This window comes from Helianthus annuus, chromosome 5 (assembly GCF_002127325.2).
Source record: "Helianthus annuus cultivar XRQ/B chromosome 5, HanXRQr2.0-SUNRISE, whole genome shotgun sequence".
Lineage (NCBI taxonomy): Eukaryota > Viridiplantae > Streptophyta > Magnoliopsida > Asterales > Asteraceae > Helianthus > Helianthus annuus.
Window position 1 is genome coordinate 159,539,344 of NC_035437.2, and position 25,337 is coordinate 159,564,680.

Consider the following 25,337-nt stretch of genomic DNA (forward strand, 5'->3'; position numbering starts at 1 on the left):
ATATCATGTCATCCAACAACACTTTACCTATTGTAAACAAATTATATGTAAAAAAATATATTAGTAATATATTGAAAAATGTTGTAAACAAAGTAAAAAAAAAAAGTAATCAATAATATGATTGATGTAGTGCTTTTGTAGATGGTTTATGTTTACACTTCCATAGAAATTCTAGGTTCTTTTTTAAACATAAATTATGCAATTCTAAATGTTTCTTACCCTCTTGCCTTCTATAATTATGTTGTTCATTTTTAATGCCTTTAATTTTTTACAATAAGGAATATAAAAATTAATCTAAAGGTAATTTCAATCAAATTATTATGGATGAATGACCATACTTTCTCTGTCATATACCACATATATTATGTTATGTAGTTATCACTTTTTATGGTTTCCTAGTTAATCTTATAATAAATGTCAATAATATTTTAGTAGGTCAAATAGCTGGTAAATGATGTGCAAGGCACAGTATTATTTTTCATGTACTTGAGCCGCACATTACAAATTGCAGAGTACATCTTCATACGAAGGCTGATTTGCAAGCTCTATACATATAAATTTGTTGGTGATCGATATCACAATAATTCTCATGAGCAAGTGGATCACTATTGGATCCACAATTCTTTGCTTGCAATCTAGGCTTCCAAAAGGTTTATGGCACCTGATTTTTTTTAACGACAAACAAAATTTCATTAAAAAAATAGCATAGCAAGACGCTAGACTATCACCAAAGCATTCGAAAACATGTGCCTAAACGGCTCCAAACAGAAACAAAACAAAACAAAAAGATCAAAAACTATTCGGGTCTCCTTTTGATCTACTTTTGACCCATAAGTATCTCAATGAGTTGGTCTCATCAACAACTCTAGCCATCGTAATCGGACTATGATTAAAAACCAAATTGTTTCGTAACTTCCAGATACACCACGAACCCATAAGAATGATGACTTTAAAAGCCTTTTCTCTCTTCTTTGAGCCTTTAAAACATATGTGCATACCCACCAAATCAGCCACACCGAAAGAAAAGAAGAGAGAATTTATACCACTAACAAATGATATTCTAAAAAGCATTAGAAAACTGAAACGCCACAAGCAAATGATTGCAAAATTCTGGATTTTCGCCACAAACTGCACATAACTGAAGGAACATTGATGTTTCTAGAAGCCAATCCCATAAGAGTAGGCAGCCGCTCCTTCATAGCCCGCCATACCATAATCCCAACTTTTCTAAACGCCAAACTATTCCAGCAAGATATTTGAATCGATTGGAAACTGGTGAAAGATTGCAAACAGATTTTGAGGTTGTGTACAAAAAATAACCCAGAGTAGTCATAATCTCAAACACATCTATCCTTACTCTAAGATAAAACTACCCCAGCCGCAACCAAGAATGCTAATAAATCTTCCAGTTCCAATGTCTCAACCCCAGCAGCAACATTAAATTGTATATATATATATATATATATATATATAGGGATCAGTTCAAATGAAAACCATCCTCAGTTGCGAGAACTGCGAGAACTGTTTTGGACGAATGAGAGGATGCCACCTCATATCTACACATGTGTTATTTCAAGGGTAATATTGTAATTTACCAACTTGACACCTTTTTAATAATCACCCTTCTCTCTCTCATACATAAATCAAAATGCAGATCCTCTTTTCTCTCTCATGTCGCAATCTCTCTCTCTCTCTCTCTCATTCAAAATCAAGAACCCAGATGGTTTTTTCAAGATCCAATCAAAGATGGTTCAAGGCAACGATGGTTCTTGGCTCGATTATGTTGGGGGTCAGGATAAGGATGAACGATCGGGCTCTACAGGAAGCTATCGTGGTGGATGGTGGTGTTGACAACTATGGGGACGTGATCAGAAAAAGGAGAAAATAACATATTTATACCAAATAAATTCTTTTAGTTAGCTAATTCGGTCAGTTTGTTTTAAAATCGGTATTATTCAGTTTAGACCAAACCGAACCGGAAACTAAAATTCTTTCAACAAACAAACCTAGGATCGGAATGTGAATTATTCAAGCTGGTATCGAAATGGTCCGGATCAAACCCAGATAGCTATTGTATCGGGTTGGTCCCCGTTTAGACCGCTGGTTCAGCTGGTCCATACCGGAGGGTGCTCGCCTCTAATTTGTTGAGTTTCACGTAGTTTGGACAAACATACCCATATATGGCTCCTAAATGCTCAACGTGAATTATTGTACATTTTTTTCGTTCCATTGTAGTTATAAAAACTAATAAGTTCATCTGTTTTTTCATGTTCGTCATTATTAATGTATGCAAACATATTTTCTATCCAGTCACCATATGATTATTCAAAACAAGAACTATCATTTTTTTTTTACTAATATCGAATATAAGTATAGTAACTAACACAATGACTATTATATAATTGTGTTGCTATATAATATATAATGTAAGCTATTCATTTTAAATTAACCCTCATGTGGCACTTCGTTCTTTTTTTCAGATTTTTTCCAACTTATTAAGTAAATTACTTATTTGGTTGTTTCTAATTGTTTAGTCACTTACACAAACTGCTAAATAAAAAATCGTTATATTTTTTATAAGAAGAGTAGACCTATAACTATATAAAAAACTAACATATTTTTTTAATTATAAGGTACCAACTTTAATAATTAATATATTATATGTCTTTTAACCCTTTTTATATTAAAGTTTCTGATGAAACAATGGTTAACCGGACGGGTTTAACCTAGTGGTCTCGTCAAGAAGGTTTAATCCTTTCCTCTCGAGGATCGCTGGCTAGATCGTCCGCTGGTTAATCTCCTGCACAAGGAAACAAGCCGTGACTCGTAACAAGGAGGATGAGGTGGGGGTGCTCCTTATTACCACTCTCCAGCGTGAGAATCAGTAATTTGCTTGGGAAGCAAAGTGTGATAGTAGTAGTAGTGAGGGAGTTGTGAAGAGATACCTCAAACCTGGTTTGGGTTGGTATTTATAGCCGAGTAGTGAAGGAGGAGTTGAATGGACGGACTGACGACGTGTTGCCCTTAAGTAGGTGTGTCAGGCTTGTCAGTTGTGGAGGTGAAGCCACGTCCTACTGCAGTGTCAGTCTGTCGCTTACGTATGTCCTGACAGGCGACTGCCATTGGTGCCACTTGCTCTGTGGTGTCAGTACCACTTGCCTCGTGGGCAGGATGCGGTGCTGCGCCGCATCGCTGCCTGCAGTAACTACTGTTGCTTCCGCATTCCCACTCTGGCTAAGTTTGCGGGATGCAGTGCCAGGCCGCATCGCCACTTGTGGTGACTGTTGTTGTTGTCCAGATCCCTCGTATTGATGAAAACGTTCACAGAATACGGTGCGAGGCCGTATCGCTGTGCACCCATTTTCATGCACCAGGTAAGGAGACACACATAAGATGCGGTACCAGGTCGCATCGCTTATGCCTCTTATCTTCCTATCATTTGACCGATTGGATTCGACTGCTGTGTTCGCGCGTGCCCACACGGACACAGATAAGTTCTTGCTGGTGGGGTTTTTTTTATAAGGGTAATGGTCACTCGCGGTCATGCTGACACGAGATCTGGGACCATACCCCTTCAATAACCAAAACTGAAATGGGTATAACTCATTTACAACGAATAGGGGTCGGGTTATTTCTATCCATCATGGCTATGGCAGTTACAGCCTTAGTGGAAATCAAACGGAAACAAGTGGCGCATCGAGCCGGATTAATAAACTCTACTGAGCCACTGCCAGGATACTGATGATAACCTGATCTCCCCGCAGGATACTGATGATCTGAACTTGAAGTTTGCGGATGTTGAGAAGAAGAAATCTCCTGCTGCCGAGAAGACTTCCGGTTCCGCTTCTGGGGGTGTGGGTTTTGAAGGTCCTCCTATTCAGCCGAAGAGTCTGAATTGGAGTATTACTATCGCACCTATACGGAGGACCGGGCTGTGAACTATCATCGCCCCCCTTGGAGTGTTATGCAAGGGGATGACATTTCAAGTGATCCTTCTGCTTGCAAGGAGATTTTGGGTGGTCTGGGCACCCCGTTTGAAGTTAATCGAGCTCGCGCTATGCCCCGTGAGCTCCGGATCAACCAACTCTCCTCCATGCTTGTGGGGAGTTCCATAATGGCGAATGCCATTATGGAAGACTACAAGGCCTTGGGGCGCAAGGAGTAGGAAACTGCTCGCTTGCGGGCTGAGGCTGAAGAGTTGGTGAAGGCTGCTCGTAAGGGTGCGGAGCAACTTAAGAAGGAGAAGGCTGCTTTTAAGCAGTATAAGCAAATTGAAGAGTGGGCTACAACTGCTGGCCTTAAACAGGTTCGTATTCTCGCCAAACTGCTTTCTGATGAGCGCAAGAGTTGGAACTTTATAATGAGCGCAAAACTTGGAAAGAATCTTGAGCCAAACAGAATGAAACGCTGTTTCTTATTCGTCAGGAGCTGACCAATGTCAAGGCAGCGAAAGCTGCTTTGGTTAAGGAGAAGGCCGCAGCTGAGGCGGTTGCCGGCAAGGCCAAGGAGGCGGAGGCCGGTGCCGTAAAGGCCCTTGAAGAGGCGAACGCTGATCGCACTCACTTAAACAAGACTGTTGAGGGCCTCCAGGTATGAGTTGACTTTGCTGTTTAATTTATAGATTTCTTTCACAAGTATGTTTACCATTATATGCTTGTGTTCTTTGTTTTCGAAAGGTTGAAGTGCAGAATCACGTGACCATGCTTGCGGAGGTCACTGCCCGCGCCACTAAAGCTGAAGCGCTGGCAAGAAAGGCTGCCGAGGCTAGAGATAGCCTTGTTTCTTTAGTTTCAAAACTTGTCGCCTATTAAATTTTCAGATTTTGTCCAACTTTTTGAGGAGGTTACTTATTTGGTTGGTTGTTTTACTCACTCATTACCCTTTTTGATAAATTACCTTTTTTTGAACGTTCTACAAAACTTAAAACTCCAACTATCAGGGAGCTAGCACATACAACCCAAACCAAAAACGAAAAGAAGCAATTATATATATATATATTGTTGATGAGGATTAATGAATAGTAATGTTATTTTTATAATAATATATAGTTTTTTATTATTTTATTATTTAATATATTATAATAGTTTAGAGTAAATTGTCATTTCAGTCCCTGAGTTTTGTCCAAATTTGCCATTTTAGTTCAAATAGTTTTTTTTGCCTCTGAGTCCCTGACTTTTACATTTTGTTGTCATTTTGATCATTTTGTTTAACTCCATCCAAAAACCCAATTTGTAACAGAGGTATTTGGAGATTTCCTTAAAAAATGTTTTCAGTTGCCATTTTGATCCAATTCCAAAAAATAAATAAAAATTTCAAAAAATTCAAAAAAAATCAAAAAAAATCTAAAAATAAAAAAATTCTAAAAAATCATAAAAATTCTAAAAAATTCAAAAAAATTTAAAAATAAAAAAAAATTCTAAAAAATCATAAAATTCTAAAAAATCCAAAAATCATTAAATGTTTCGGCACGAACCGTTTCGACCCGTACCGTTTGGAACCCGAACCGTTTCGAGCCGAACCGTTTCGACGCGAAGCGTTTCTACCCGTACCGTTTCGACGCGAACCGTTTCGAACCGAACTGTTTCGACCCGTACCGTATCGAATCGAACCGTTTCGACGCGAACCGTTTCGAGCCCGTACTGTATCGAAACGGTTCGCTTCGAAACGGTTCGGTTCGATACGGTACGGGTCGAAACGGTTCGGTTCGAAACGGTTCGCGTCGAAACGGTACGGGTCGAAACGGTACGCTTCGAAACGCTACGGGTCGAAACGGGACGCTTCGAAATGGTACGGGTCGAAACGGTTCGCGTCGAAACGGTTCGTGTCGAAACGGTTCGCGTCGAAACGGTTCGGTTCGATACGGTACGGGTCGAAACGGTACGGTTCGAAACGGTTCGCGTCGAAACGGTTCGGTTCGATACGGTACGGGTCGAAACGGTTCGCGTCGAAACGGTTCGGTTCGAAACGGTTCGCGTCGAAACGGTACGGTTCGAAACGATACGGGTCGAAACGCTTCGCGTCGAAACGCTTCGGGTTCGAAACGCTTCGGGTTCGAAACGGTACCGGTCGAAACGGTTCGTGTCGAAACAGTCGAGCTCGAAACGGTTCGCGTCGAAACGGTTCAGTTCGATACGGTACGGGTCGAAACGGTACGGTTCGAAACGGTTCGCGTCGAAACGGTACGGTTCGATATGGTACGGGTTCGAAACGGTTCGTATCGAAACGGTTCGGTTCGATACGGTACGGGTCGAAACGGTTCGGTTCGAAATGGTACGGGTTCGAAACGGTTCGCGTCGAAATGGTTCGGTTCGATACGGTACGGGTCGAAACGGTTCGGTTCGATACGGTACGGGTTGAAACGGTTCGGTTCGATACGGTACGGGTCGAAAAGGTTCGTGCCGAAACATTTAATGATTTTTGGATTTTTTAGATTTTTTTTGATTTTTTGGAATTTTTATGATTTTTTAGAATTTTTTTAATTTTTAGATATTTTTGAATTTTTTAGAATTTTTATGATTTTTTAGATTTTTTTTATTTTTTGATTTATTTTTATTTTTTTATTATTTTTTTGATTTTTTGGAATTTTTTTGGTTTTTTTGTTTTTTTTTGGAATTGGATCAAAATGGCAACTGAAAACATTTTTTATGGAAATCCCCAAAATACCCCTGTTACAAACTGGGTTTTTGGATGAAGTTAGACAAAATGATCAAAATGGCAACAAAATGTAAAAGTCAGGGACCCAGAGGCAAAAAAAACTATTTGGACTAAAATGACAAATTTAGACAAAACTCAGGGACTAAAATGGCAATTTACTCAATAGTTTATTATTATATTTACTTTTAATAACATATTTTCCTTTTTTTTAAACATAAATTTCCTTTACTTTTTTTTAATCATTGCTTTTTTCCTTTTTTGAACGTATATTAATTTATTGATTAATTTGATACTTTTTTAATAATTTATGTTTATAACTTTTTTTTATAAAAACTTAAGTACGTAGTTTTGCTTGATTTTTTCCTTGATATTTCGTTATAAGTTTTGTTAAAAACGAAGTTTTACTCAAAATAAAGTATTTATTTGGTATTATAAAACAGTACGCTAATAAACTAAATATTTCTAATGGTTTGACTTTCTAAACAATATACTTTATTTTCAAATCATGTTTGTTTTACATTATTATTTGCTCGGTTTCGCCGCAACGTGCGATATAAGAAAACTAGTACAACATTATCGATATAACCTGTTATACATATTTATTTCATTAAAAGGTTTCTCAACCCAATTTTGATATTTTAAAGTCTCTAAACATGACAAAAAAAAAAAAAAGAAAAGAAAAAGTCTTTCAACCCTTTGCTATATTAGACTGGCCGTAGTGGGGCGCCATCACAAGGCAAAATAGGGATAGCGCCCCCATGGCGCCGCCAACACCACTACGGCGGCCGCTATGGGGTAATTTTTCCCCTCCTGCGATGCATTTCATGGCGTGATCAATCATTCCCCACTCACACACATATACATACATATATATATATAAAGCCCACACATATATAACTCCACTACACACTCAAGTCATATAAAGCCCTCTCTTACACAATCCGTCATTTATCGCATAACGTCCCACAAGAAGCTTTATGATTACACATGGCATTAGGGTTTCAAAACTTATCGCCTTTTAAATTATTCAAAATCAGCTAAGGTGACATTCAACTTACAAAAAGTACATCCTCTTATTTTGACAAATCTAAAAGATAATAAGTCATTATTTAAAATACTACAAGTTCATATATTTTCTACAAAAATTGATAATTTTCATCAAGGATGCCTGACATCGCTCATCCAAAAATATTTATTCGGTATTTGAAGAAATAGAGAGTGAATATAATTTGTCATATAAAAAATGTATTAATGTATAATCAACCAATAATTCATCTCACATGGCAAACTACTGTTTAATCTCTTTTCCAGTTAATCTGCGGTTAGATTTCAATTGGTCAATTGATTTGAAATCTTAACCTAAATTAACCACAAATTATGCAATAAATATGGGGAAAATCATGTGGTAAATCCAGAAATGGTCAAGTGTGAATACTTTCATATCAAGTGTATGATGTGATCTATGTAAGCCCATGTGCAATTGGAAGAATAACTATTGGTGGAGAGTGTAGATGAACTTTGGTGCAATGTCATTATCATAACCTTACCAATCACCATCTAGCATCCACCCATCTTAAGTCTAAACCCATCAACTAACATGGCTCGACTCTTTTTTTCAAGAGTTAATGCCAAATTGGAAAATGATGTCCACCTTTCAAATTATCATGTAATCAATTACAATAATATAAGAGCTTATAGTGACTAGTAGCCAATCACAGAATCACTAGAGTATGAAGGCCGCTAGATTAAGTTTTAAACCAATCAAGTTTTGTTTACATGGAATTTACACTTCATTGTCACAATGGAAGTTGATATTTTCATAAGTAGACTTGTCATTAAACTGAGAGACGACATCACGACAGTCCTATACTCCTATCTGTTAACCTGTTGATCTGTTTTTAAATACTGAATAACGTCTTATATGTGCGCACATATATAACTAGTTTAAAAAAAATATGCCATCTTAAAGTTATATGGAGTTTGAAGTAGTAATTATTCAACGTATGAGCTTTTGAAATTAAAAAAATACAAATATAAAATCAAATTAAGGGAAATTGGATTTAAATAATCTTACCTAAAGGTGGTTGGCCATTGGCAAACCCACATTTGAATATTCCCACTGACAGTCTCATCTTTTAACTATTTTGCTTTCGACAGTCCTCAGTTAAAAAAACTTAACGGAGTTATGTTTTATTCCGAATTACAAACTGATGTTTTAAGACTTTTTATCAAAATGAGGATACGAGTCGATTGATGTAAAACTTACCTCGAAAATGGTGCTCCAAATGATGGAAACGGTGTTTCAATTCGGGTGTTTAAACATCCAATTAACAAAAATCAAGCCACTTGGAGCACGTTTTGAGGTAAGTTTATATCAATCGATTTTTATTCTTGTTCTGATCAAAAACCCTAAAACATTAGTTTGTAATTAAAAAAAAGAAAAGAAAAAAAAACTTAACTACGTTAAGTTTTTTAACTAAGGACTCTTGAAGGCAAAATACCTAAATGGAGACTGCCAGTGAGAATATTCAAAGGTGCGATCGGTAATAGCCAATGACGTCTACTTGAGATTATTAAAATCCAATTTCCCTAAAATTAAATATGTGGTCCAACAATCAATCTCTTTAGCTAGTTTAATCGGACAACGACATAACCGACTACCTTAAATGAAGATGATTCAAAAGTACTTAACTTGAACCAGGTGTATCGACGGTTTCTGAGTTAATCAACTAGTCGAATGCAATTATAAGAACATTGTCCACAACCCTTGGCTAAGAATAATTTGATTGATAATTGGGTGGAAGGATTAAGTTTTGAGTGAACACCCATGTGATGGATAATGGGAGGTGGTCATATCACATGTCCATGGGGGCTTAGAGGCCCACAAAAATCAATAAGTAGTAATTAACGACTCTATTAAACATCATGCCACCTTCGTTAAATTTCGCTAACAAGAAGTTATACTAGTGTATAGGGACATTAACTTCTCTTAAAATGTTGTTACCGAATTTTACCATAAAAGGAAAATGAGAGGAGCAAAATGGTTGTTAAATGTGTCCATAAAACTTTTGAACTGTGGAGGAAAAGCATGTGCGATTGTCTAGAGGGAAGTTTATCAAATGTGTCATAATCACAAAGGGTTGAATATTGATCACAAATAAAACGTCCCTAATCAATGCTTGTTTCTTAATTAAGATATTAAAAAAGAATGATATGAAGGCTAATCAAAAGGATTTAACTTTAATGCATATTTTCTTTAATTAACAGATATATTATTATTATTATTTTGTATGAAGTTTATTAGAAAATTGATTGTGCTATCTAAACTACCATTAATGATTTATGCAATTGTTATAGAATATGTATAATGTTGATTAAACATGTAAGTTATATTTAATTCTTGAATTAACTAACATGGTTACCAAATCATATTTCTTTTTAACGGTACTTATGAAACTTGAACTCAATACCTTATACTTACGTGTTTTAAAAAGTTTTGCATTGCCATTGGACCATCAACCCCAATGGTAGATGGGAAGTTAGTTATTTATTAGAGTAAACTGCAATTTTACCCCCTGGGTTACCCCATTGACATTCTTACCCCCTATAACCAAAATCTTGCTGCCCTACCCCTTGTCTATTCCAAACTGCATCAATCTTGGACCCTCTTAACGGTTAACAGTTGTTTGACTGTTATAGGTAAGGGTGTTTTCGTAATCTTACCCAATATTTAATATTATTATTAATTAAAATCATCCAGATCCAACATAAACCATCCATCTTCATCTTCAAATAAACCATTCAGAATCATCTTCCACACAAACTACCTTCCACCACCCCTAACAACCACGATACACCACCACTACTACAACCACCTCCGCCATTCTTCTCCTTCCAGATCTTATTTGCATCCACAAACCTTAGCCCCCTTTCCTACTCTCTCCCTTTCCTCTATCTCTCTCTAACTCAGATATGGAAGGTTACTTGAACATGGAGATAAGAGCGTGTTCATGTTTGAAGATGAACTGATGTGGAAGATGAAGTGATTGATCTTTTTTGGGTTTATATTCTGAGTTTATTCTTGATTGTTTTGGGGTTTATACATATCTGAAAGGTCTCTGAAGGAGTATGGTCCCAAATCTCGCACCAGGCTCGGCCGCGAGAGACCATCACCTACCTTGTTACCCCTGTCAGCAAGGATCGAACTGCGTTCATGTGGGCAATGCACGAAGCCAGTTTGCTGCTCCAATTGGCCAAGTGATGAGAAAACTTACCTTGTGCATTAAAATACCAAACTATAGATCAAAATACCTTTAGCGACATTAGCCATAACTTCTCTACATGCATATTGTACCTCCGTGAGGATATAATTAATGTTTTTTTCGAAATTTGATCCACCTAATTTTATCATATCAAGACGTTATCCAAAATATCTCCATATTTAGAAGTATTGGCTTGAAGCCATATGTGACAAAAAATCTATGTTGTCACATAACCTCTTGATCGGCTAGCATAGATGACGTGATGAAGTGTGGTTAGAAGAGAAGGTTAGTTTTAGTTAGTTTTATGCACTAGTGCAAGTTTTAATGTTTATAAAGACACGATAAAATACTATCACACTACAACTCACGCTGGGCAAGTGCACCCATCGTTGGCTTAATATAGTGATGGTAAGATACCAAGGTCATCCAAAGATACATGAGTTTTAGTACTGAGTCATTGTTAACGTCTAGTCAAATCCAAAAGTGAAGGTTTTTAAAAATAAAAAGAAAAGAAAAAGAAATGGCCCAAGAGGAAAAAAAATAGAAAACAATGATAGGAAAAGGGGTGTTTAGGATTAACATACCTCTTGATGTTTCGTTAACTACAACTGACCATGGGGTTGCTAGGGCTCGATTGTTAGACGAGGATCTGCGTATGTAAATGCGTATTAGTGTGTAGTTCTTTTTAGGGACCCTATCACACTCAACCATATCGCTTTGAATCAGCAGGGAAAGCCATTCAAGGTCGGGTATAGTATTAATTAATGATATAGTTTAAGAAGTTTATATTACTTGTCTCTTTTAGTCCATCGGTGAGTCGTCAACTCCCCTAAGCTAGTTACTTTTATATAAATCAAGTCCTTTACACTTTGGTGTTATCTCTGTTTAAAGGCAAGAGCTTACCCAACCCAAAGATTCATCCAAAACATTTAATCTCCGCTAAGAGCATCAACATGTTTTGACTCCACATAGACATAGAAAACATGAATAGCCCAAGTCAATGGCGTCGCAAGATTATTGGTAGATTTTAAGATTTAGGTGGAAACTCTAATGAACCAAGTTAATGGAGACACTACTATTTCCCTCACTTTCAATAAACTATTTAATTAGTTAAAGTCATTACACATAAACACACCTTGTTCACCCATGACCTTCTTTATTTAACTCAACATCAAGGGGGTAAGTTTCCTCCAAACATTCTTGTCACACCCCCAAATTACCACCTAGGGTATGTCCCTATTGGAGGTGCAACGATCCAACAAAGAGCCACCAATCATATCAAACACAAGTCATAATGTATTAAAATACCCAATTGAAAGAAATGTATCGTTTGGAAAGTTAAACCAAAACCAAAGTATTGAGCGGAAGCATAAATGTATAAGTGTGTAAATGAATGAAAACCAAATCAACATAATTGTTTATTATGACCACAACCACTCCAGCAGCATCAGACGGCAAGCTCCCAAGTTCCTTCAATAATTACCTACAAGCATGTAAACAAGTGTGTCAGACTACGCTGGTGAGTTCAAGGTTTTGTTAACAAGTTATGTTACCATATGTATGTTAATGCGATTTAATGTTGCGTTACGATGTTGCTCATGTTAGATACCCTAGGGAATGTGCCCATATGTATCCGGGGAGTGGGTACCCCTTAACGACCGTTTGCTATGTTGCCTTCGTTAGATACCCTAGGGAGAGTGCCCATATGTATCCGAGGAGTGTGCCTCTAACAACCATAGCCATACCCAGATAATTAGTTCACGCCCGTCCTTACGGCCCGGTGTGAGGTTTCCCACCTAATAGCGCTATCAACTAATCACCCCCATTGCCCTCCAGGCAATAACCAAAACCGATTAAGTTATTTACCCAATGTTTCCCTTCCAGATGTTTACCAGTTGTCCCAAACCACCGGGACGCATGCTTGAGAAAATGCAATGAACTCACCTTAGTTTTGCTCGGCAGATGGTTTACTCGTTAAATAAGTTCAATACTCACGACCTAGAAGAGTGTTTGGTAATGATCAGTTTTACAGTTTGTTTACACATAGATCACATCAGTGGTTGTCACGTATGGCACGTATAACAGTTAAGCAACAATTCAAGCAAGAACAATGATTATTCAAACAGTTGATCCAATAGTACATAGTATCGAGTAGCCCAATCAAGTTACAAGGTCCGATCCAATCAACAATCCCAATCCTAGTATGGTTGCAATACCAGTCAGTTACTTACACACATAAATCACATATCCTTATTATACAAGTAGTGAACAAGCTTGGCACATATTATCACACCAGTTATAACGCATATTCGGGTCATACATATTTTCCACCTTACAGGTTCAATCATCCTAATGACGCACATTAATAATTCACACCTCAATCATAGGAACAAGCATCTATTAACAATAATCCATGACGTTCAATAATCATTTCTTGGTTACAAAATCCTACACTAATGTTGCATAAGGCCCGCCATACGTGGCAGCCCACTACCGATAGCCCAAGCACTGTACGACCCAGTTAATTTTAAACCCAACCCACTGTTGCAACCCAACACGTATCAGAGAAGAGGTGCGGCCCACAAAATAATATGATAAATATTACTTCCATGTTAACCTACTGGTCCCTTAGATAATATGTATAATTCATGAGCATGGCCGTTTAGCTAAATTATCATATATGATCAATATCATTAAGAAAATTCAATAACAAGTACTCATCCATTTAACGAATATCGGCTCAACAAACATGTATGCAATCTATTAAAGTATTCGGCCCAACTTACATAATGTGAATTTATTGGTTAGGTTATAACAGCCCACTTAATCATGCACATATATATATATATATATATATATATATATATATATATATATATATATATATATATATATATATATATATATATATATATATTATCGGCCCAAAACCCAATCACACACAAGCAATACTAATCTGTTTCTCATATTACGATTGTTACATAACTAATTATTTGCTTGGCCACTATATGACACCCTAATTTGCAATCCAGCATTACATAGCAGGATCATCATCCACGGATCAATCAACATATCATATATCCGATCACATTATGCTAATCATGTACCAACTACCACATATTATAGAAATCGTAATTCATGGACTTAATTCCTACAACTGGACCTATGGTTTTCGATTCGACATAGTCCACTCGGTTCGTGTCTACACAACCTCATGTAGTCTACAGGTACATATACATACATATTCGGACTAGCAAGTTTCCGGTATTCATAACGATACACATTCAAACGGTTACATGTCAACACAGACATAGTTTCATAACTTTCAAGTCCATTGTTGTTTATATACATACACATACATATAGTTCCATACATAGTTTCATCACCTTCAACTTTACTGTTGTTCAAATACATATCATCGAACAAATATATGGATACTTTCATACAGTTTCAAGAAATCACTAATCACAGGCACCAAGCAAAACTACGGTTGAACCGAAACCGAGACAACATGTTCGCGAAACGAAGTAACGACATATGTGGGGCTTACCGGCGATCGGTGACGGAGAAGTGGTGATGTGCTCCGGTTGCCGAGGGAGAAAGAGGGACGTTCGTGAAGGTGAAGGAAGCTACCGTCGATCGCCGTAGGGTTTGCGTTCTTGTGAGATCGTTACATATAACCAACCTCACGTAGTTGATGGCTGAATAAAAGGAAGTCGGTGGAGACTTGTGGGTGTGGGCCGAAACCAGAGGTGGGATGGGTGTTAGATTTGGGTTGCATAAGGTGTGGGTTGATTGGGCCGAAATAAGTTGAGCAGCAACATTAAATATTTGATGAAATTGATATACGTACATGGGGAAAGTTGGTTTGGATTTAGATTAACTATGTAACCTATTATTTATTTATTTTTCATTATTATTATTACTATTTTAAACATAGTAAAAATTTATGACAAACCAACTAGCTTAGATTAATAATATTCACGCTAAGGGTTCGGGCCTCAAAAGTTTCGAGTTATACGGGTTATGTCATGGTTCAAACGGTTCGGGTCGGTTCATCACCAAATGGACTTGGTTTCAACTCGAAGTTATGGGTTGTCACATCATCCCCAACTTGAAAGAAATTTCGTCCCGAAATTTAGCACGTAGTCACAGAGGAAGCTAACTGGGTTGCGTGGTTTTCTGGTTTTCCTGGGGTGTCACATCCTTCCCCCGTTGATTTGGAATTTCGTCCCGAAATTCCGCAGAACGATAGGAGTGAGGTCGATAGAAAAGGTCTGATCAACAAGAACAAGATAGCAACCCTAAACTATGTGTGTGGCCTCTAGACTTTTACCGTTTGCTAGTTCTACTCATGGTTCTATAATAGGGGAAGGGAACAAATTTAGGAGTCGAGAACGGGAAAAGTGTTCAGGTTTATCACGTTAGGGACGATTAACTACCATGTTCATACACAAACAGGGAAGAACCCCTCTTACACTCGTTAAGCCTCATTGGGATTTGCATGCACCACGCGTTATTATTATGTGTGCACCCATGATAATAAGGCGGTTTGCATGCTCCTCTCGATGCTTCTTAACTTATGTTTGAAGTTTCTCCCACCCCAATCAACACAAAATATGCACTACCAACAAGATTAGGATTTACTAGATGCAAGCGTTATGTTACACTATCAATGTGTCATGATGCCTACCATGTCGTATCGTGCATGCTATAAATATAGTTACGTTTACTAGGCATATAGAGCATAAGCTAAGGAGGAACGAACCTTGCAGTCTGAAGCTGAGTGTCATGGTCATCGTTTGGATCAATTCGGTTATAGTCTGGTTTTATGAAAACATTTTAAAACCGAGTTCTCTATAACCAGTGGCTCTGATACCAAACTGTCACACCCCCAAATTACCACCTAGGGTATGTCCCTATTGGAGGTGCAACGATCCAACAAAGAGCCACCAATCATATCAAACACAAGTCATAATGTATTAAAATACCCAATTGAAAGAAATGTATCGTTTGGAAAGTTAAACCAAAACCAAAGTATTGAGCGGAAGCATAAATGTATAAGTGTGTAAATGAATGAAAACCAAATCAACATAATTGTTTATTATGACCACAACCACTCCAGCAGCATCAGACGGCAAGCTCCCAAGTTCCTTCAATAATTACCTACAAGCATGTAAACAAGTGTGTCAGACTACGCTGGTGAGTTCAAGGTTTTGTTAACAAGTTATGTTACCATATGTATGTTAATGCGATTTAATGTTGCGTTACGATGTTGCTCATGTTAGATACCCTAGGGAATGTGCCCATATGTATCCGGGGAGTGGGTACCCCTTAACGACCGTTTGCTATGTTGCCTTCGTTAGATACCCTAGGGAGAGTGCCCATATGTATCCGAGGAGTGTGCCTCTAACAACCATAGCCATACCCAGATAATTAGTTCACGCCCGTCCTTACGGCCCGGTGTGAGGTTTCCCACCTAATAGCGCTATCAACTAATCACCCCCATTGCCCTCCAGGCAATAACCAAAACCGATTAAGTTATTTACCCAATGTTTCCCTTCCAGATGTTTACCAGTTGTCCCAAACCACCGGGACGCATGCTTGAGAAAATGCAATGAACTCACCTTAGTTTTGCTCGGCAGATGGTTTACTCGTTAAATAAGTTCAATACTCACGACCTAGAAGAGTGTTTGGTAATGATCAGTTTTACAGTTTGTTTACACATAGATCACATCAGTGGTTGTCACGTATGGCACGTATAACAGTTAAGCAACAATTCAAGCAAGAACAATGATTATTCAAACAGTTGATCCAATAGTACATAGTATCGAGTAGCCCAATCAAGTTACAAGGTCCGATCCAATCAACAATCCCAATCCTAGTATGGTTGCAATACCAGTCAGTTACTTACACACATAAATCACATATCCTTATTATACAAGTAGTGAACAAGCTTGGCACATATTATCACACCAGTTATAACGCATATTCGGGTCATACATATTTTCCACCTTACAGGTTCAATCATCCTAATGACGCACATTAATAATTCACACCTCAATCATAGGAACAAGCATCTATTAACAATAATCCATGACGTTCAATAATCATTTCTTGGTTACAAAATCCTACACTAATGTTGCATAAGGCCCGCCATACGTGGCAGCCCACTACCGATAGCCCAAGCACTGTACGACCCAGTTAATTTTAAACCCAACCCACTGTTGCAACCCAACACGTATCAGAGAAGAGGTGCGGCCCACAAAATAATATGATAAATATTACTTCCATGTTAACCTACTGGTCCCTTAGATAATATGTATAATTCATGAGCATGGCCGTTTAGCTAAATTATCATATATGATCAATATCATTAAGAAAATTCAATAACAAGTACTCATCCATTTAACGAATATCGGCTCAACAAACATGTATGCAATCTATTAAAGTATTCGGCCCAACTTACATAATGTGAATTTATTGGTTAGGTTATAACAGCCCACTTAATCATGCACATATATATATATATATATATATTATCGGCCCAAAACCCAATCACACACAAGCAATACTAATCTGTTTCTCATATTACGATTGTTACATAACTAATTATTTGCTTGGCCACTATATGACACCCTAATTTGCAATCCAGCATTACATAGCAGGATCATCATCCACGGATCAATCAACATATCATATATCCGATCACATTATGCTAATCATGTACCAACTACCACATATTATAGAAATCGTAATTCATGGACTTAATTCCTACAACTGGACCTATGGTTTTCGATTCGACATAGTCCACTCGGTTCGTGTCTACACAACCTCATGTAGTCTACAGGTACATATACATACATATTCGGACTAGCAAGTTTCCGGTATTCATAACGATACACATTCAAACGGTTACATGTCAACACAGACATAGTTTCATAACTTTCAAGTCCATTGTTGTTTATATACATACACATACATATAGTTCCATACATAGTTTCATCACCTTCAACTTTACTGTTGTTCAAATACATATCATCGAACAAATATATGGATACTTTCATACAGTTTCAAGAAATCACTAATCACAGGCACCAAGCAAAACTACGGTTGAACCGAAACCGAGACAACATGTTCGCGAAACGAAGTAACGACATATGTGGGGCTTACCGGCGATCGGTGACGGAGAAGTGGTGATGTGCTCCGGTTGCCGAGGGAGAAAGAGGGACGTTCATGAAGGTGAAGGAAGCTACCGTCGATCGCCGTAGGGTTTGCGTTCTTGTGAGATCGTTACATATAACCAACCTCACGTAGTTGATGGCTGAATAAAAGGAAGTCGGTGGAGACTTGTGGGTGTGGGCCGAAACCAGAGGTGGGATGGGTGTTAGATTTGGGTTGCATAAGGTGTGGGTTGATTGGGCCGAAATAAGTTGAGCAGCAACATTAAATATTTGATGAAATTGATATACGTACATGGGGAAAGTTGGTTTGGATTTAGATTAACTATGTAACCTATTATTTATTTATTTTTCATTATTATTATTACTATTTTAAACATAGTAAAAATTTATGACAAACCAACTAGCTTAGATTAATAATATTCACGCTAAGGGTTCGGGCCTCAAAAGTTTCGAGTTATACGGGTTATGTCATGGTTCAAACGGTTCGGGTCGGTTCATCACCAAATGGACTTGGTTTCAACTCGAAGTTATGGGTTGTCACAATTCTGATGTGCTTAAAATACAACATGTAAATTATATCAAATACGACGTAAAATCAACCCTTTTTCGATACTAATGTTAGAAAAAAACTTGTTTTTCTGCTCCTTTTTAATTTACAGGGTCAAAAGAGCTTAAATGTGCAAAAGGAGCAAAAAGATAGCAAAAACCAACATAAATACAAAGACAGAAGAATTGACACAACTTGCCAAGCCCCAATTCACATCCAAACCACAAGAATAGCAAGATCAGAAGACCTGACTCGGGGCCGTGTCTACCAGACACAGGCCGTGTCCGAGGCTGGATGCTGTGTAGAAGAAAAGACAACAGCAAATGACAAGACTGACAGCCAACACGGGGCCGTGCTAAGCCAACACGGGGTGTGGTCCACTTAAAGATTTTCAGAATCTGCGATAGTACAACAAGTACATTGGCCACGGGCCATGCCGTTGACACACGGGGCCGTGTTGGTACAAGACCTGACAAGCAGTTAATGAGGAAGAGAGAGAGAGAGAGAGAGAGAGAGAGAGAGAGAGAGAGAGATGACCACGGGGCCGTGCCAGGCGGGCACGGGCCGTGGTGGAGCTTTTGATTTCAGCTATAAATAGATTTGCTTGGTTCCATTCCAAACCATCCATTGGCAAACCACTTCTCTCTCACTTGCCACCACTCCACCACCACTCCACCACCACTACAACACCATCATCCACCACCATCATCCATTTTCCAACATTTAGAGTGTATGTAGTAGTCTCGGGATCCAAGATTGATAGGAATAGTCTTTGTCAAACAAAGGCCATGCTTGGCTAAACTCTTACATCACTTGGTGAAGACAAATCTTTTATGTAGTTTCTTTTATGATTTCCAACCTTTGGCAACTTTTTAATTGGGTATGTATTAATGACTTTAATAACTAACTTTTTATATTGAAGGCAAATTTATCTAATCATTTTTCATATGTTGTTGATTTACATATTCGTGGCTTTACGGTCTATATAAAGCACGTTAATTACCTGGAGGGGGTTAGAATGGTGGTTGGGTAAATTTTATGTCTCGTTCAGCGTATAGATCCTGCGAGAACCTGGTTCAAGCCTAGTAACACTTCACGAGTCGGAACGGGCATTACCCACCACATGGGAAGTGCCAAAAGCTTGAATCCCTTATCTATAAACTACTATTAAAACTTTAAACCAACCCTGCGAGGACTGTAACCCTGCTGACTCAGACCAAAGGGTTGAGGGAGATCGCTGCCTGGAAGGGGCCCCACCACTTTTTGCATTAATAACTTACTTAATTATCTTTCAATAATCTGACCTAGTGGGACTGTATCCTTGTTGACTCAGACCACTAGGTTGAGGGTAACGTCGCCTTCACAAGAGGGGCCTACTACTATAACTAAGATAATCTCTTAAAATGCCCAAAGTACGGAAATCATCAAAAGGATATATGAAAGATGAGTCGGAACCAAGTGATTCGTTCTTGTCTATCTGTTTTTCTTTTATTTTATTTTTGCTTTTCAGTTTATCTTTTTTTTTTTTATAGTTTTAAAAACCTTTTCTTCAAAGTTAGGTTCGATTAGACATTGACGATAAGCCGGTACTAAAAGCTCTTGTGTCCTTGGACGACCTCGGTATCTTGCCATCACTATACTACGTCCGCGATGGGTGCACTTGCCCTAACGTGTGTAGAGTGATAGTAGAATATCGTGTTTTATACATTTAAAACTTGAATTGGCGGGTAAAAAGAGCTAAAATATATCTAAAAATATATACACACGCACACGTCAAGTTTTTGGCGCTGTTGCCGGGGACACAAGAATTTTAAGAAATCTTAAAATTGATGGCCTAATCATTTTTTTATCTTTTCCTTTTACTGTTCCTCTTTTTTCTCCAAAAATTCTATTCTCTGCAGGATTAACACGGGGCCGTGTGGGATCAACACGGGCCGTGTTAAACCTGCAGTATCTGGGAGAAGCTGTTTTCTTGTTACTGGAACTCAGACACGGGGTCGTGTTAGAGGAGCATGGGGCTGTGTTGAACTTCCAGTATCTAGCAACTTGAAAACAGAAATTTTTCCTGGACAGCACGGGTCGTGCCAGGCACAGCACGGGGCAGTGTTAACCTTCTGATCACGCTTTCTTTTTGTTTTTGTCCGCAGAAAATCACACAATTCTGTATAATTTGCAGGAGTACAGTTTGGTGCATGACCTCTACCTCTGACAAATACATAAAAGTACCGCTTGACGAACCCGAGCACTTTTTGAGAAAAAGACTTAAAGCTAAAAACCAACAAAAAGCCTCAACCCAAAACCCCCTTGATGGCGGATAAACGCACTCTCATGGATTACCTGCGACCTATGGTTGGTAATCTTGGAGCCGCTATTAACCCTCCTAATGTCGATGCTAATAACTTTGAGCTTCGACCACACCTAATCCAAATGCTCCGAAAATCCGCCACTTTCCGTGGCCTAGCCGATGAAGATCCATATTACTAACTTTTTGGAAATATGTGACACCTTCCTGTCACACCCCTATTTTACCACGTGTCACCGGTGGGCCCGGTGGGGGTTCCGTGACGTAGTTGATATCGTCATAGTCAAACAATACAAAATATAAATGCACAGCGGAAGCAAAAGATAGATTTATTTCAACCAAATAAAATTGTAATATCAAGTATCACAAACAGTTGAAATAGATCCACAGGCGGATCAAAACAAAGAGGAAACTTTTATTCAACAGACTTCAAGCATCCTAAGCTTGCGAGACTTTTATTGATGCTAAGGAGTGGCCAGCCTATTACGCGTAGTACCTGCACTTAGCCTTTTTGGAAAATACGTCAGTTTACACTGGTAAATACAATTTAACTGACTCATTTTGAAAAGGTTTTAAAATTGATTTGAATGCCCGCGACACAAAACTTTTTTTAACTTGGGATAATTATTTGCTTATAATCTTGTAAAAGAATTACATGTTTGTTATGCGTTCAGTTATCCGGGTCGTGCCGGGTTAAAGATTAATAGACACACCACTTAGTATAGTTCTGCCGCGAGACTTCTCTCGTAACGACGATTATACTTTATTGATTTGAATGCACTACGGGTGTATGCCTACACCCGTGTGCTAAGGTCGTGGCCATTCTTTGAATGATGCCAAGGATATCCGGGACATGGTCATTAAACCCCCAAAGGCGTTAAACAAACAAAACAACATTTTCAAACGGGTCATTTTGACAACACTTAACCACCAACTGGTTAAGGTCAATTACCCGACCAAGCAGTATTTTATATACCGTACCCCAAGCCCGTATAAGGGAAAATAAGTTAAAAGTATTTACCTAAGCTAAATATAAATTTAATCCCAGCCGTATCAAATTAGCAAGTACAGATAGCTTTTACTGGGCTCCTATATCTGGAATGAAAGTTTTTAATAACCTATTAGAATCCTAACGGGTCTTTTAATTTAGCCTAAGCTTAGACCAGTTAGTTTTAAATGAAGATTACGGTTTAAACGCACGATAAGGCGAAGACCGTTTTAGAATGTGGTTTTGACCCGACAAGCTTGCATACTTGTTTAATATGGGTAACTTAATCACATTCTGGATTTGGAGACAGGAATGATATGGTTTGACCCGTTTCGGCTAAAATGGGTAAACTAGTTACATAAGCCGATCCGAATGCATAAAGTGCGTAACGAGTAACCATAAGAGTCATATACAAGTTTCCTAGGTTAATATGCCTTAAACATGTTGTGATATCAATAAGATACCTTCCATTATGCCCCAAATGGTTTTAAACCCAAACTATGCCTCATAAGGGCATTTTGGTCATTTTAAAGGGTGTAAAAGAGTTTAAATAATAACCTGGGTTACAGGTCTGATTAAATCAGTAAATATACTTAATTTAATAAGTTATAACAGTAGGGTATCATATATATGTGAAATTTATTACTTATAACTATACTATGCTCCGTAGGGGCATTTTGGTAATTTCACATAGGCCTAAAAAGGTCAAAACTGAAATTCTGAGTTTAAAATATTTGCCTACTGTTAGAATATAAAAATTTACTGAATACATCAGTAGGTTTCAACCCCATATGCTTACAAAGGTTCTAGTACATACTTATGCGTTAAAAATGCTTAAAAAGGCGATTTGGAGCCATTTCCGGGTTAGGTATAAAAAGCTGATATTTTTAATATTCCAGAAGGCTCAAAATAATTTATTTAACATTTTGAATCAATAGAAAAAGGTTTGGGGTCAATAGGATTTATAAAACTCATTTTATAGTCAAAAAGGGCAAAACCGACATTAACCGAATTAAGCTTAGAACACTAAGTTATGCTCGGCCTAAAATTGAATAAAAATATTTAAAAATCCCAAAATATTATTTTATATCAGTAGGTACAAAGTTTTGTATAAAAATTTGGGTTTAGATAGGCTATATGCAATTTACGCCATTTAATTACTAAAGAAGCTTCTAATTACGCTAATGAGCATAACTCTTAATCTATACCTCAAACTGATGTCAAATTTTAGGTGCAAGTTTATAAATCAGTAGCTAAGGTGTCTACCCTTTTATATTTTCAAAAATCGTATTTTAAGGTCATTTGGGCATAATGGTCAACATATAAGCATTTAACGGAAACATGCATGTGAATAGGATATCTAATGAACCAAGTTGTATAATCATAGAGGGTTATAGTAACATGTAAATAGGTCCAAAAGAAGCTCTAAGGCAATCCTAAACTTGGCTTAAATGGGTCAGAACTGAAAGTCAAAGCAGAAGTCAAACTATGCGACTTTCGGTTCCAAACCGAGCCTAAACTAAAAATTGTCGAGTTGAACATGTTGGGACATGTTCTTACATTAATTACCAAGTTATATTAATGATCAAACAGGTTGCATGTATCCTACATTGCTAATTATGCATTAATTTGAAATTAAGCATTTTGTTGACTTTTTAAAGTAAGTTTTGACTCGACAATTAACATAGTTAGAGTGGGAATCTGAAAATACCCTTTTAAGGGTTTATTACCCACATAATTACCTACTCAAAGGTATTTTTAATTCGTGATTTGATTGGACAAATTCTAATTAATCACGAAGTCAAACCTTAATTACGACGGTTTGACTTTTAGCTAATTAACTAAGCTAAAACGAATTTAGAAGGGTTAAGAGTACTTACAAGAGTCCTAACTATGATTAGGGACCACTAAGAAGTTGGCTTGATGTCCAGAGAGCTCCAGAGAATAAGTTGTGAAGATTTTGCAAATGAGTGAACTAAATGGTTATAACTAAAGCTCCTTATATATGCATTTTGATGCAACAAGATCATGCCAAGGAGGTCTATTAATACTTCCAGATCAAGACAAGTGCCCCCTATGCATGAAAACCTGTTGGTGCAGCCCCTGGTATGTAAAAACAAGCTCCAAAGTCGGTTACACAGGTCTGACTGGCACCTGCAAGTAATTTTGTCGCTGTGTCTCTCTCGCGAGCCACGTAAGTCCACAAGGGACTCTTACGCGGGCCGCCTGGCCTGTCAGAACCAGCCAAACAAGTTTTAACAATTGCATTTTTGGTCCCTGGTCCTTTGTTACGTGGTTTTGACTCTTGTTCTTGCATTTTTGCCCTTTTAAACTTATTTTTAAGGGTTCCAAAACATGTATAAACATGGGCAAGTCCTTGATCAACTTGTAATCACCCGAAAAGTCATAAATTTCAATGTTGACGCCTTTAACCCTTCGTACACGAATTTGATCATAACTTTCTCATACGATAACGAAACTTTATGAAATTTTTAGCACATATTCTAGTGAGCATAATTTACTTTTACAAAGCTTCAGGTCTACTAAAAGGTCACTCAGAGGTATACTTTACACATGTTGACACATTTAGCCCCAGTGGTTCGTAATTTCTCACTTTCTTTCATATTTTGGTTCGTATGATCCATGATTTATTCGTTTGAAGGTATAAACATCTTGTGGGGCTATTTTTAAATATAATTATCCATTGTTGACACTTTGGACCCTTATATTCACATAGTTTCCTTGTTTGTCAACTTTAGTCCCTCTAAAGTATTCTTTCACACGTTCAGAGCTTATGACACGTGTTCATACATTATTGGACATGAATTTTCAAGGTGTTACACTTCCGGATCAACGGAGCCTCTAGAGATGCCATTCGGCTCCGTATGTTCCCTTTTTCCCTCAAAGACCGGGCGAAAGCTTGGTTAAACACCCTCCCAAGTGGGTCCGTACACAATTAGGATGAACTTACCCAAAAATTTCTCTACAAATATTTCCCTCCCTCTAAAACCACCAAACTCATAACCGAGATTAACACCTACTCTCAAGAAGATGGGGAATCCTTGTACGAGACATGGGAAAGGTTCAAGGAGATATTAAGGAAATGCCCACATCGCGGTCTTGAACGATGGCAACAAGTGTCCACCTTCTACAACAGACTCTTGCCACACACAAGGAAAATCCTTGATTCCAGCTTCGGGGGACTCCTTGGGAATCGGCGACCCGTGGAAATTTATAATCAAATTGAAGAGCTTGCTCAAAATAGTTTTTAATGGCACACCCCTAGGGGCTCAAAATCTATAGACCCGGGCGCCCACAAAGTGGATGAATCCACTTCTTTGCAAGCCCAAATTGAAGCCTTACCTAATAAAATAAAAAAACTCAAATTGCACAAAACGAC

The 25,337-nt window shown here is 37.9% G+C and overlaps 1 non-coding gene across 1 annotated transcript; it reads right to left on the reverse strand.

Annotated features, from left to right (window-relative positions):
• Positions 1-24,951: 24,951 nt before the first annotated feature.
• LOC118492598 lies at positions 24,952-25,058 on the reverse strand. The gene has a single exon (XR_004894604.1). It is a non-coding gene; the product is annotated as a small nucleolar RNA R71 (small nucleolar RNA).
• Between the last annotated feature and the right edge of the window lie 279 nt (positions 25,059-25,337).